Genomic DNA, 14,445 nt, shown 5'->3' on the forward strand with positions numbered 1-14,445 from the left:
TACCACTCCTCCCAGTTTAGTGTAATCTGCAAACTTGATGAGGGTGCAATCCAAGCCATCCTCCAGATCATTAATGAAGATATTGAACAAAACTGGCCCCAGGACCGACCCTTGGGGCACTCTGCTTGATACCGGCTGCCAACTAGACATGGAGCCATTGATCACTACCCGTTGAGCCCGACGATGTAGCCAGCAGTCTATCCACCATATCAAAAGCTTTGCTAAAGTCAAGGAATAACATATCCACTGCTTTCCCCTCATCCACAGAGCCAGTTATCTTGTCATAGAAGGCAATTATGTTATTCAGGCAGACTTGCCCTTGGTGAATCCATGCTGACTGTTCCAGATCACTTGCCTCTCCTCTAAGTGCTTTAGAATTGATTCCTTGAGGACCTGCTCCATGATTTTTCCAGAGACTGAGGTGAGGCTGACTGGCCTGTTGTTCCCCAGATCCTCCTTTTTTAAAAGATGGGCACTACATTATCCCTTTTTCTAGTTTTCCCCCGATCACCATGAGTTTTCAAAGATAATGGCCAATGGCTCTGCAATCACCCCTTACTTGTCTGGATTGCACCCCAAACTGTAACAGCATATCATATTTAGATACAAAAATATACCTAATGCCTTCATTCTCCACATCCTCACAGAAAGAGAAGTTGCTGCTTACAGTCAGAATGTAGTTGCCTGATATAAAAGCTCTATGAAGAGAGATTCATGGGGAGGAAGGGAGAATGGAGTGGGCATAGTAGGAACAGAACTTGGGGTAACATCTGATACGGTTATGCAAATGGATACTAATGAAGGTGGAGGGGGGAAAAGTTCTGCTAATGTGTACAAATGACTGCCATATAACTCAGCAGAGCCAGTAAGGGGCCATCTTGTTGCAGACTTCTCTTAAAATGGCAGAGAAATTAGTACAAAATACTATTTTCTTCTGTGTGGTGTGGGAAGGAAGTAAAATGCTTCCACTCGCAATGTATCCCTGAAGGTTGGAATTCAGAGTTGGAAAACGGTGGTCCATGGCACTGTTTCAGGAATGCCACAATGATGAGACCGTTTATCCTCAGACCCAGGTGTCATTGGTCCCAGAAATGAGAAGTAGAGCTTCTACAAATATAGGAAAATAGTATATGGCTACAAGGTAGGTTCCTTGTCTTCACACAGGACAAATGTTATTCCTTCTTAAGGCCTTATGGTCATTCTGTGAAACTCATAATTGTTTTTATTACCTGCCCTGGGTAGGACCATGACACTCTCAGTCAGGTTTGTTCCTGTTGTTTTATGAGGGAACCATGACCTCACATATCTTTTCTGATATGTTGACATGCAAAGACCGGGACTGTAGAATGATTATTAACTGCCTGAGGTAGCAGCCTACCAGCTTTCATGCAATCAGTGGAAGATGCTCTGAAGTCACAGGCTGAATGTAGGACCCCTAATAAGTAACTGGGACAAACATAGGTTAATTAGGGATAAACACTTGACAGACAATATACAAAAAGAGCTACAAATACTCTACTTCACTGTTCAGAGAATAAACCTTGGCTCTTCAATCTCTAGATAGAGAGAAAAAATTTTGATAGGTTGGAATGGACAATGCTGACTACACTGGGAATAGGCCAACAATTTATGAAATGGGTGAAAGCTCTTTTACTGCTATCCACAGACTGCAGTGCGAATGATTGACTAGGTCTAAAACATTTGCACTCTTGTACCTCTTGAAATATTAATCTGTAATCTAGAATGATCCTCAGAGAGAAGATGACAGCATTCTTGGATAGGACTGCCGTAAACCCACCTGGCAAGAATTAGATAGAGGGATTAATGTTAAACACAGAATGGAACACTTACATTGTGCTAATTGATAAGTCAGTAACCGCCTGGTCAGAATTGAAATGTATGTTAGTTGAAGCTGGCCAACATCTTTCAAGTGACAAATTTTTAATCAAGAAATGATCTTTTTGAAAGTTGTGGTTTGGTTTTTGTTTGTTTGTTTGTTTGTTTGTTTTTTCAAAAAGTTGTTGACCCTGTCAAATTTTTCATGAAAAATATCATCCTTTTGGATATTTTAAAAATGTTTTTAAAAATATCACAAAAATATCTAAATGGTGATTGGCAGCTCTTGTTTAATAACCCCTCACACCCCCTCCAGTTTTTCTACTTTGTTTTTTTTTAAAATTGCAAAAAATCTTAATCCAATGATTCTGCAATAAATATTTTGAAACAAAAATGTTTGAAGCTTTACAGGAAAGCAATTTGGGATTTTTTTTGTTTATTTTTGACCAGTTCTAACTCTTCTAAAATCAGCTACACCTAAACAATCACGTAGAAGTAAGGAGAGCAGCACTCCTGAAAAGGCAGCAAAGAATCCTGTGGCACCTTATAGACTAACAGATGTTTTGGAGCATGAGCTTTCGTGGGTGAATACCCACTTCGTCGGATGCATGTGAGGTGTTTTAAAACGTAATGAAAAACAAAAACAAACAAACAAAATACATGAGATCACCACCAGAAACAAGCAATCATTAATGATCTGGAGGATGGTGTGTATTGCACCCTCAGGAAGTTTGCAGATGACACTAAACTGGGAGGAGTGGTAGATACACTGGAGGGCAGGGATAGGATCCAGAGGGACCTAGACAAATTAGAGGATTAGGCCAAAAGAAATCTGATGAGGTTCAACAAGGACAAGTGCAGAGTCCTGCAATTAGGACGGAAGAATCCCATGCACTGCTGCAGACTAAGGACAGAGTGGCTATACAGCAGTTCTGCAGAAAAGGACCTAAGGGTTACAGTGGACAAGAAGCTGGGTATGAGTCAACAGTGTACCCTTGTTGCCAAGAAGGCTAATGGCATTTTGGGCTGTATAAGTAGGATCATTGCCAGCAGATCAAGGGACGTGATCATTCCCCTCTATTCGGTATTGGTGAGGCCTCATCTGGAGTACTGTGTCCAGTTTTGGGCCTCACACTACAAGAAGGATGTGGAAAAATTGGAAAGAGTCCAGAAGAGGACAACACAAATTATTAGGGGCTGGAGCACATGATTTAGGAGGAGAGGCTGAGGGAACTGGGCTTATTTAGTCTGCAGAAGAGAAGAATGAGAGGGGTTTTGATAGCTACTTTCCACTACCTGAAAGGGGGTTCCAAATAGGATGGATCTAGACTGTTCTCAGTGGTACCAGATGACAGAACAAGGAGTAATGGTCTCAAGTTGCAGTGTGGGAGGGTTAGGTTGAATATTAGGAAAAACTTGTTCACTAGGAGGGTGGCGAAGCACTAGGATGAGTTACCTAGGGAGGTGGTGGAATCTTCTTCCTTAGAGGTTTTTAAGTACAGGCTTGACAAAGCCCTGGCTGGGATGATTTAGTTGGGGATTGGTCCTGCTTTGAGCAGGGGGTTGGATTAGATGACCTCCTGAGGTCCCTTCCAACCCTGATATTTTATGATTCTAAAGTGGGAGATGATGAAAATCATAACCTCATCTCATTGCAACAATCATGTGGCTATTGAACTACTCAGCATAAATAATATGAAGATAAGAACCGAATATACATTGAAATACTACTTAGTTAAAGATGACTCAATCGGTTCTCCAATAACCTCTCGAAGAATTCCTGGGAACAGTTTGGCTCTGCTGGCTTATCCTCCGTAGCCATGTGACCTGCTTCTATCCTCAGTTATATTTATCATGACAGAAATATATAAAATGGCATATGAGTGTGTAATACTGGGATAATGGCACCCTTCAAGTACAATGCTACTGTATTGTAATATGTGCTATAAACTGGGAGAAGCAGGAAATTAGCCTTCCTCATTCTGCTACATATTACAATGACAGTGATGAACAGTATTTACTTTGAGAGGTAAAACTGATGTATAGACACTTAATCGGTGGATGGTCATTCACAGAACACTTTTTCTTTTTAACTTTCAGCCTTAATCATTTTGACCTTGCATTCCAATGTACTACTTTGCTCTAGAATATACGTGTACTGCATAACACAGGAAAAGATTATTGTGCATCTATATGGATATATAGGGACAGCCATAGTTTGGCCCTGTACTAGAGTAAGACGACACAGAGAGCCTCTCCTCTCCTGAATGCTAGTTACAGTCTGGCTGAGGAAGTTAGGTTGGAAGTTCCAAGTACTTTCTGCAATGCATATTTCTTCAGATAAATTGTCAGGGTAGGGAGTCCAAACCCCCAGTTCCTTAGTCCAAACCCCCAGTAGCAGCCTCACAACATTGCAGAGAGCAATGCTGTCTACATCTTAAAACAGTAGGAAGAACCATCATGCTTCCTCTGGTGCAAAAGAGATGTGATATCATGCACATGCCTTATGCTACTTTCCACGGGGCTCAGACAATCCTTTGCACTGATCCTGAGCTATAATGATAATCTTTAATTTGTCTTGGTAAAACATCAGAAAAAGAAAATGGCAACTTTGTAAAGCTGCTTCATTTACATGAGAAGAGTGAAAAATATTAGCAGGCATTTATTATTTTTTTCCACCAGGTGAATAGCACATTTTAATGACTGCATTAAAATGGCATTTTAATGTCTGAAAGGATAATAGAAACCAAAACTGTTTGGTTTTCTGATTTCTTATCTGAATTAGTTTCTTTGACCATTGGGTTATTATAGTGATTTGTTATTCTTGCATTTGTATTGTGTTCAGGTGCCAGCAATGCTGAGAAAATGCATCCTGTATACTTATAATGAGCAGGCTCAAATTGCCCTGTAATGTGACACTTGTTATTTTTCCCTTTTGCCAGTTGAAAGTGTGAAATTTTACACATCTAAGGGAGGCTGAAAGGAACTTTGGTATCACACTAACTAAACAGCACTAAGTTTTAACACCCATTACATCAATCATTATTATTGCAGCAGGGCAAACACATAGAATCCTTTTTATTTTTGATTATTTCAGTAGTACCTCAACCAAGAATGGGGTCCCATTGTGCTACCCTAAAGAGCTCAGAGTCTAGTGGAGAAAAGCATTTCAGGAACCAATGCCTTTAACTTCCAGCCAATCAAATTAAAATTAGAGGTAAGGAACACATTTAAGTGTCAAATGTCTAACTGCTAAATGGGGAATAACTGGCTAGGTGGTAGTACTGCTGAAAAGGATCTGAGTTTATTGTAGATCACAAATTGAGTATGAGTCGTCAATGTGATGCAGTTGCAAAAAAGGCTAATATCATTCTGGTGTGTCCTAACAGGATTGTTGTAATTGTCACTCTCTCCTCAGCACTGGTGAGGCCTCAGCTGTAGTACTGTGCCCAAAATCTCAATGTGCCACACTTCAGGAAAGGTGTGGATGAAGCGGAGAGAGTCCAGAGGAGAGTAACAAAAATGCAAAATGCTTTAGAAAACCTGTCCTATGAGGAAAGTTTAAAAAATCTGAGTATGTTTTTAGTTTTGAGGAAAGAAGACTGAGGGGGAACCCCATGACAGTCTTCAAATATATTAAGGGTTGTTATAAAAAGGACTGTGGTCAACTGTCTACTGAAGGCAGGACAAGAAGTAATGGGTTTAATTTGCAGCAATGGAGATTTAGGTTAGATATTAGGTAAAACTTTTGAACTGTACGGGTACTTAAGCTCTGGAATAGGCTTCCCAGGGAGGCTGAGGAATGCCCATCATTGGAGATTTTTAAGAACAGGTTGGACAAACACCTGTCAGGTATGTTCTATGTTTATTTGGTCCTGCCTTAGCACAGGGGGACTGGACTTAGGGACTTCTCAAGGTCCCTTCCAGCCCTACATTTCTATGACACTACTGAAGGAAGTGGTGGACTCTCTATCTCTTGATCTCAAGACAGGCTGCCTTTCTGGAAGATACGCTTTAGTCAAACACAAGTTATTGAGCTCAGTGCAAGGGTCACTGGGTGAGATTCTGTGGTCTGGTATTTCATACAAGACATCAGAATAAATGATTCAGAGATTTTTAAAGCCAGCTGACAACATTGTGATCTAGTCTCATCTTTTGCATAACACAGCCCATAGGATTTCTGTTACTTTGGGTTTGAGCTAATGCATATCTTTTTAGAGAAAATCCAATTTTGATTTTAAAATTGCCAGTGTGGAGAATTCACCATGTTAATTGTTTCAGTGGTTAATTATCCTCAGTGTTAAAAAAATTGTGCTTTATTTCAAATCTGAATGTATCCACCTTCAGCTTCTAGCCTCTGGATCTTGCTATATCTTTGTCTAGTGTAGTCAAGAATCCTCTATTATCAAATTTCTATTCCCTGGGTAGGAACTTATATACTGTGATCAAGTCACGCCTTCATCTTCTGTTTGATCAGCTAAATAGATAGACCCAAGGAACTCAATCACTATAAGGGATGTTTTCCAATCCTTTAATCATTCTTGTGTCTCTTCTGTGAGCTCTTTCTAATTCACCATTATCTTTCTTAAACTGGACTCAGTATTTCAGCTATGCTTGCACCAGTACCAAATGTAGAGAGAGGAAATATAGAATATAAGGAACCTCATGAGGTCATCTAGTCTAACCCCCTGCTCAAAGCAGGCCCAATCCCCAGACAGATTTTTGCCCCAGATCCCTAAATAGCCCCCTTAAGGATTAAACTCACAACCCTGGTTTTAGCAAGCCAATACTCAAACCTCTGAGCTATCCCTCCCCCAATATAACCTTTCTCCTCCTCTCTACTCCCCCAGTTTATACATCTGTGGCTCACATTAGCCCTTTTGGCCAGTGTTGCACTGGGAGCTCATGTTCAGTTGATTAAAATGACCCAAAGTCATTTTAAGAGTCACTGCTTTCCAGGATTTAGTCCCCCATCCTGTAAATATGGCCGAATTTTTTTGTTCTTAAATGTATGACTCCAAATCTGACTATATTAAAATGCCTGTTTACTTGTCCTGTGTCCACCAAACAAACCAGATCTCTTTGTACCAGTGACCGATCTTCTTGATTATTGACCACTCCCAAATCTTTGGGTTATCTTCAAACTTTCAGTGGTTGTTTTTGTTTTTTTTCCAGGTCACTGATGGAAATGTTCATGAGCACAGAGCCAAGAACCAATTCCTCTGGGAACCCACTAGAAACACACCCGCTCTATGATGATTCCCCTTTTAGGTTTTCAGACTGGTCAGCTATTTAATGTGTGCCATCTTGATTACATATCATTCTACTTTCTTAATCAAAATGGCATATGAGACCAAGTCAAACTCCTTCCAGAAGTCAAAGGTAATAATGATGAAATATACTTAATCAACCAAAGTTGTAATCTCATCAAAAATATATCGAGTTAATTTGACAGGATCTATTCTCCATAAAACCATCTCAGTTGGCAATAATTATTTTAGTCTCTGTTAATTCTTTATTAATCAATTCCCATATCCATCATTTCAATATTTTGCCCAAGATTGATATCAGGCTGACAGGCCTATATTACCTGACTCATCTGGTTTACCATTTTGAAGTATTGGCACAAGGTTAGCTTTCTTTCAGTGCTCTAGAACTACCACATTGTTCTAGGACCTATTGAAAATCAACATTCATGTTTCAGAGAGCTCTTTTAAAGCTCTCTTATGCAAGCTGTCCATACCTGCTGAATGTAAAATGTCTGACTTTAGTAGCTGCTGTTTAGCTTCCTGCTTAATGCTGGAATGGAGAGTGTTTTATTATATATGAATACATCATCTGACTTTTCCCCAAATACAGAACAGAAAGATTTATTGAACATTTCTGCATTTTATTATTGACAACTTTACCATTTCCAGCCACTAATGGACCAATACCATAGATAGGATTCCTTTTGTTCCTAGTATGCTTAAAATATTGTCTTTAGTTCTGCTGGCCATTGATTTCTCCTGTCCTTTTGCTGCCTTTATCAATTTTCATAATTCCCAGCTTCTAATTTATATTCAGTGCTGTCAATATCAGCTACAGTCGTTGTCACTGGCCCAGTGCATATTTCATCATTTATACACAGTGGAATAGTTTCAACCAGAGAAATTGAGAGTGATCCACAGCAGTCTATAGTCCAGTGGTTAGGACACTTGCCAGAGGTGTGGGGAAACCTAAGGTCAAATCCCTGCACCCCATCATGCAGAGAAGGAACTGAACCTGGATTTCACTCATCTTGGGAGAGCACTCTGAACAATGAGCTAAAGGTGATAAGGGAAGCCGTCCCCTAGCTGTGCTGTGTGGGTTTAGACAGGCTCTGAGAACACCTACCAGGTCAGGCTCCACAGGCAAGATAGCTGTGGAAAGCCGATTGTGAGGATCCCGTTGCGGTTAGGAGCTCTGTTGCTTTCACTGAGGTGGCTGTGTGCATGATCATAGGCAGAAACTTGGTGCCCTATGGAATTTTGATAGTTGAAATTCAGGAATCTGTGGATTTTAGGGACCTCCAGGGTTAGGCAGCAGCTGAGCAGGAGTTTAGAGGATCTCAGTCATGCCTGAATATGGCACTTAACTAGAGTAAGTCATTTAGGCATGTAACACAGTGAGCCTGTAGCAGAGGGAATTGAACATGGGTTCCTGAGTCCCACAAGGCTATCCTTCCTCTTGGAGTCCTGAGTCCAGTCGCTGGCAAATACAGAGGAAATGTTTTTGCAAATATGATGCTTTGAAATGTACTCATTTGAGATTTCAGATTTTAATCTGTGGTATGTATTTTAAAAGTGCTTCAATTCACTTTTAAGAAAGAACATATCATGTTTGCATATATAAATGTGATCTATGTATTTGTATGGCTTTCATCCTTGCAGTAGGTGAACACATGATCTCTACAACATTCTGGGGATGCACCGAGGACTAAGCCTTAATTGCACCATAGGTGGTAACTTAAATATAGTTCTTAGCATCCTTCTGATTCTTCCATTTATTTAATTAGGAAGTGTTAACGGGTTTGCAAATCTTTGCCAGATAAAGAACCAAAACAAAACAATTATAACTGGTACAAATTGGCAGCTCATCATTTGAAAGTGACAGAGGAGGAGCGAGACCTGGGTTGCAGGTCGATCACAGGATGACAATGATGAGCCACCAATGTGATGAGGCTGCAAAAAGGGCAAATGCCACCCTAAAATGTACTGTGGGGTATTTCCAGTAAAGAGAGAAGTCTTAATGTCCTTGTTCAAGGCACTGATAAGACCTCATTTGGAATACAGTGTATAATTCTCGTCAAGATAGATGACTGGAACACATGCAGAGAAGAGTTACTAGGATGATCAGGAGAATGGAGGACCTATCTTGTGAAAGGAGACGGGAAGAACTTGGCTTGTTTAGCCTAGCAAAAAGAATGGTGAGAGAGGATATGACTGCTCTCTATAAATACATCAGGATAAACACCTGGGAATGTGAAGAACTATTTAGGCTGAAGGACAACGTTGGCACAGGAACAAATGGGTATAAACAGGGTTGCTTGTGATGATAGCAGGCAGGGTTCACTTTTGGTTTATGTTTTATGTTTCTAAAAGCTCATGGTGCAGGGCGTCAGTCGACAGTCTACAGGATTCCCTCCACTTCCAATGTATTCTGGGTTTTCTTGGTCTCCTTCCTCTGAAGCATCAGGGATGGCCATGGCTGAAGTGGGAAACTGAACAGGGTGGGTCAGTGCTCTGATGTGGCGCTGAGCATTTTCTCTCTCTCTCAGGTGCTTGGCTGGCTGGCTCTAGCTCACATGCTCAGGGTTTAACTGATGGGCATATTTGGGGTTGGGAAGGAATTTTCCTCCAGGTCAAATTGGCAGTGACCTGCGTGGGGTGCGAATCACTTGCCAGGATTATCTGGATATACCTCACTTCCTCATTTACTTGCCATTGCAGGTGCCTCAGGCATTGGTGCATCTTAGTCCCTCCTATTATCTGCCTCTGGCGCACAATAGTCTAGTATCCTGTGAGTTGCAAGACTATGATCTAATTTGGTTTGTTGGGTTTTAGTGTGCGGGTGCTGGGTGGGGTTGTTGACCTGTGATATACAGGAGCCAGACTAGATGATCTTGTGCTGACTTCTGGCCTTAAGCTCTAGGATTCTATTATAACAATGGGCTTTTGTTTAAAGAGACATACAGGAATATAGTAATCAGATCTCTCCATTTAACTAGGGGTTTCATTATGACATTACAACATCTATGATGTCATCCTGCACAACTTCACCCGGATTGGCAGGAGCACTTACCTGTACCAGGAGATTTAATGGATTCTGGAGGACTCCTTCCCAGTGCCATGAGCACATGAAGCACTTCAGGTTCCTGTACTAAAGAGTGAAGGATTCCAACAATTGTTCCTGGAGGAGACATAGCACATGCCCCTGAAGCATCCTGTTTGTTCACTTACTCCTGTTCCAAACCATTTCAGTTCTGTGTTCAATGTATGCATGTCAATAAAAGTTACTATTCACTTCATTTGTACGTGCACCTTGTTTTCCAAGTATGATCAATGAGATACTTCCAACAGGTTTGGGATGGGATAGCACAGCTCACAGCAAATGGCTGTGGTTTCTTAAACTTCTGATGCCATGGCAATGCAAACAATTTCATTCTTTCAAAAACCCTTTTCTGCACACCCGGCCATGACATTGACAATGTTTAAAAAAAAAAATCTTGACAATGAAGTAAGCTGTGAAATAACTCCCAAAGCACCAGAATGAAAAACAAAAGACAAGTTAACTGAAATGTCTTTATGGCTCTGTTAACAATTAAGTGATAATACAGCAAGGGAAACAAAACTAACTTCACACTGAAGCTATGTAGCGAGGCAAGGTGGGTGAGGTAATATATTTTATTGGACCAACTACACTGCATACATTGAAAATATGTCACACTGACATGTGTGTTTATAAGCCCTTCTCTCCCATCTCCTTCAAAGAGTTACCACTGGAAACCATGGGACTAATGCCATGGGAGTAATCACACACAGCACCTGATAAGTTCTGTGACCAATGGCGTCAGAAAACGTTGTGAAGAAGTAATGTGGGACATCCATCCTGAAGAACTTTTTTTTTAAATTACTTTAACAATGCTTAAGTATTCCCCATAAAGCAGATTGAAACAGAGCAGTTAAAAAAAATAACAAAAACATTGTTCAATGATGCTCTTAAAATGCATTAAAACTCTCCTCAGCACAAAACCATGGCCAAAGGTGTTAACCTTGAGGGTGTAACCCTATCTATAGATTATATATTGATTATAATGATTACTTAAGAATCCCCAGTTGTCACTTTGAGGGTTGACAAGTTCTTTCTGATGATCAGGCCCAGTATTATTCAAATTATTATATAGTTGGGAACCCCGATGTGCACAGGTGCAACACTCACACTATAGGAACCCCTCTATATTTACAAGTAGGTTATTGATACATTTAGCACAGTCACAAACACCCCAAATTCAGTAAGGTAGACACAGAAATCATAGAATGTATCTCTGCACATCCGTATACTCACTCCATCCCTTGAAGAACAACTTGAAATGTTAGCCATCATCTGCCTCATCACCATCACCTTCCCCCTCATCGCCAGTGGCCATCATTCTGGCACCTCCCAAGGACTACATCTCCTTCTTCCATTGCCCCAGCTTGGGATGCAACTTTTATAATATGATACACTGACACCACTATGTTTGATGCATATTCAGTAGGGGTATTTTTTCCCTTTTCCTTGTTTGGCCCTTCTCTAATTTTCAGCTGTCGGTTAGTACATTGACACGGGTTGCAACGGAATGTAACCTACTGGAGGGTCTTGCAACAGAAGTATGTGGCAATGCTCTATTCAGCTTTTTCAGCAGCACCATGGCATCACAATAGGTCCATTGCCATGGTCACAGGTCACCTACTGGCTTCCCACTGTTCCATGGTGTATGACCACAAGCATCACAAATGTCCCTGGCCTGCTGGGAAGCAGGAGATATGTGCACATAGGTGGGATCTGGATGTACAGGCTTTGGAAAACAGATCTATCCTATGCCCACTCGCTGTTGAAGTAGTCCCCTTTAGCTTCATATATATTGTTCAAGGCAGAGCACACTGCGATAATCTGAACCTTGTTGGCCACATTGGCACCAGATAGATCCAGAGACATCGCCAATGGGCTTTCAGCTGCCCAAAGGTGCACTCAGCCTCCAGATGAATTCCCCCTTTCTTGGGTTGGCAATGTCATTATATGGCTTCATGGGCAATGGTGGGAAGGGTCACCCGAAATAAATGTTGGCACAGAAACACTGTACATAACTCAGTCATTTCAGAGGAATAAAACTTTCTCTCCCCCCTCCCCCAGCACACTGGTGTCATGGACCTTTCCCATGTGACCAGTGTTCATGAACCAATCCCTCTGTTTCACTAAACCTTGGCGAACCATTTTCCATTCAAAAATCCACTGGCCCCTTTGGGTGGACAAAGTATAGGGCTATGTGTTCTGTTGATAATCCCTGCACAGTTCAGAAACCCCATTCTCTGAAATCCCACAATAATTTCAGGGATTTGGGTTATGGCAACCATTCTTGGGTAGATCACAGTATCGGTAGCCTGGAAAACCTGTACAACCACTGCCCCGATAGATGACTTTCCAACCTCAAGGTGGTTTGCAACTGACCAGTTGCTGTCGGGTATTGCCAGCCTCCAAGGGCGATAGCCACCTGCTTGTTCAGTGTGAGGGTTCTGAAATCAAGCGGTCTGGAGCTGAAGGGTTGGTGGAAGCTCCTCACACAACTCAATGAACATCTGCTTCCTCATTCAGAAGTTCTGAAGCCACTGGTTGTCATCCCAGATTTCTAAGATGATGTGGGTCTGGCTTTCCGGGACCAGAACTGGTGGACCACCCATTAACATACCATTGCAATCCCGGCATTCAGCACACCTGTTCCAGAGGATTCCAGTGGATTTTCATTTTTCATAAGAAAGAAAGAAAGACCAAAGGTCCATCGATCAGGCATCTGGCCACAGTGCCCAGTGCCTGGCCGCCAGCAGGGAGGAGTGAACCTGATCTCTGTGATCATCCATCTCCATCCCATCTGATCTCTCCCCATCTCCATCTCCATCCTCTGACGAACAGAGGCCCTTACCCCCATAGCCTTCCATCCTTTATTATGGACCATCCTTATCCAATTATCAGTCCCCTTTTTTTATTATTTATCCTCTCCAACCTCCTCCCCTAAGGAGTTCAGGGAGTTCCCAAAGTTGAAGAAGCAAGTTGACCTTGAATTTCTTTTTTTTTTTATTTTATTGCTTTTACCTATTTGCCTATTATGGTTCTAGTTAGTGACCTTTAATTAAATATGTAAATAACTAAATAACTTTCTCTTTTAACATCTCTCTTTTTCCTTATATTCTATATCTCATCCCCTCCCTAGTCTTTTCCTCTCCTCTTTGTCCTTTCCCTCTTCTCTCTTTCCTCCCTCTCCCTCTCTTTACCCTCTTTCCTTTTTTTTTCTCTTTTTAGTTTCTCTTTTTCTTTGCTAGAATATTTTTTTTCTTTTTTGAGTGAGGATCTTTACACTGTACACAGGACATGGGGATATACAAGGATATGTATATATGGGCAATATATATATATCTCTTATTCTATATCCCTTTTATTATATTCCTAATCCCCTTTTTGCTTTTTTTTGCTGCTCTGCACACTGCTGACTGATCACATCTTCAGAGAATCCCAAGAACTCTCACGATAACTTTCTGACTTTCTGTAGCCAAGTAGCTGCCTCATCATGTTTGTATGTATAGGGTTATATTTTTTTTTTTTTTTTTTTTATTATTTATTTTTCCATTTTTTCATTCATTTTTTTTTTTTTCATCACTTTTTTTTGTTTTGTTTTTTTCTTTTCTTCACAATCTGCTTTGGTCTTAACTATCTTATCTAGTTTAGTGTCATCTGCAAACTTGCAACACCACAACTTACCCACCCTTTCCCCTTCATTCCAGATGAAATTGAATGAATGAATTAATTAGTGACTGGACCTGACCCTTGGACACACCTACCCCTACCTTCTACCATCCATTCATATTTTCCTTTCCCCTTCCCCCCCCCTTTTTCCCCCCCACTCAATCCATGAAAGGACCCTCCTTTTATCCATGACAGCTTTGACAGCAATTTACTGGTGAGAGCCTTTGGGGAGGCTTGGCTTTCTGGAAATCTACACTATGTCTGTCTATCCTATGTGTCCATGTTGTTTGTGTTTGTCTCTCAAAGAACTAATAGATAATAGAGATTACGATTTTTTATTTCCCTTTATTTGACTATTTGCTCAAGAGTTATGTTTTTTTATGTGTCTGACACAAATTTTTTTTTTATTTATTATTGTCATCAAATAATTTGCCCGGTACGACTTACTACGGTCTGTAATGCCAAGATCAGGATCACCCCTAGAGCCCTTTAAATATTTATTTACATTTTAGCTAACTTCCAGTCATTGGGTACCGAAGCCGATTTAAAGGACAGGTTACAAACCTTGGTTAATAGTTCCGCAACTTCACATTT

At 40.8% G+C, this 14,445-nt stretch overlaps 1 long non-coding RNA gene across 5 annotated transcripts in view; it reads left to right on the top strand.

Annotated features, from left to right (window-relative positions):
- The window catches only part of LOC120370680, a 61,964-nt gene extending 51,585 nt beyond the window's left edge, over positions 1–10,379 (top strand). Inside the window, exons 3-6 of one of the 5 annotated variants that reach the window (XR_005583885.1) lie at positions 4,934–5,053; positions 7,012–7,218; positions 9,459–9,586; positions 10,085–10,379. This is a non-coding gene — a long non-coding RNA (uncharacterized LOC120370680). The remainder of the gene's footprint in view (positions 1–4,933; positions 5,054–7,011; positions 7,219–9,458; positions 9,587–10,084) is intronic. The other 4 variants (XR_005583884.1, XR_005583881.1, XR_005583886.1 and 1 more) reach the window with 4 other exon arrangements.
- The last annotated feature ends 4,066 nt before the right edge of the window (positions 10,380–14,445 follow it).

The sequence above is a fragment of the Mauremys reevesii genome, linkage group 1 (genome assembly GCF_016161935.1).
Source record: "Mauremys reevesii isolate NIE-2019 linkage group 1, ASM1616193v1, whole genome shotgun sequence".
Lineage (NCBI taxonomy): Eukaryota > Metazoa > Chordata > Testudines > Geoemydidae > Mauremys > Mauremys reevesii.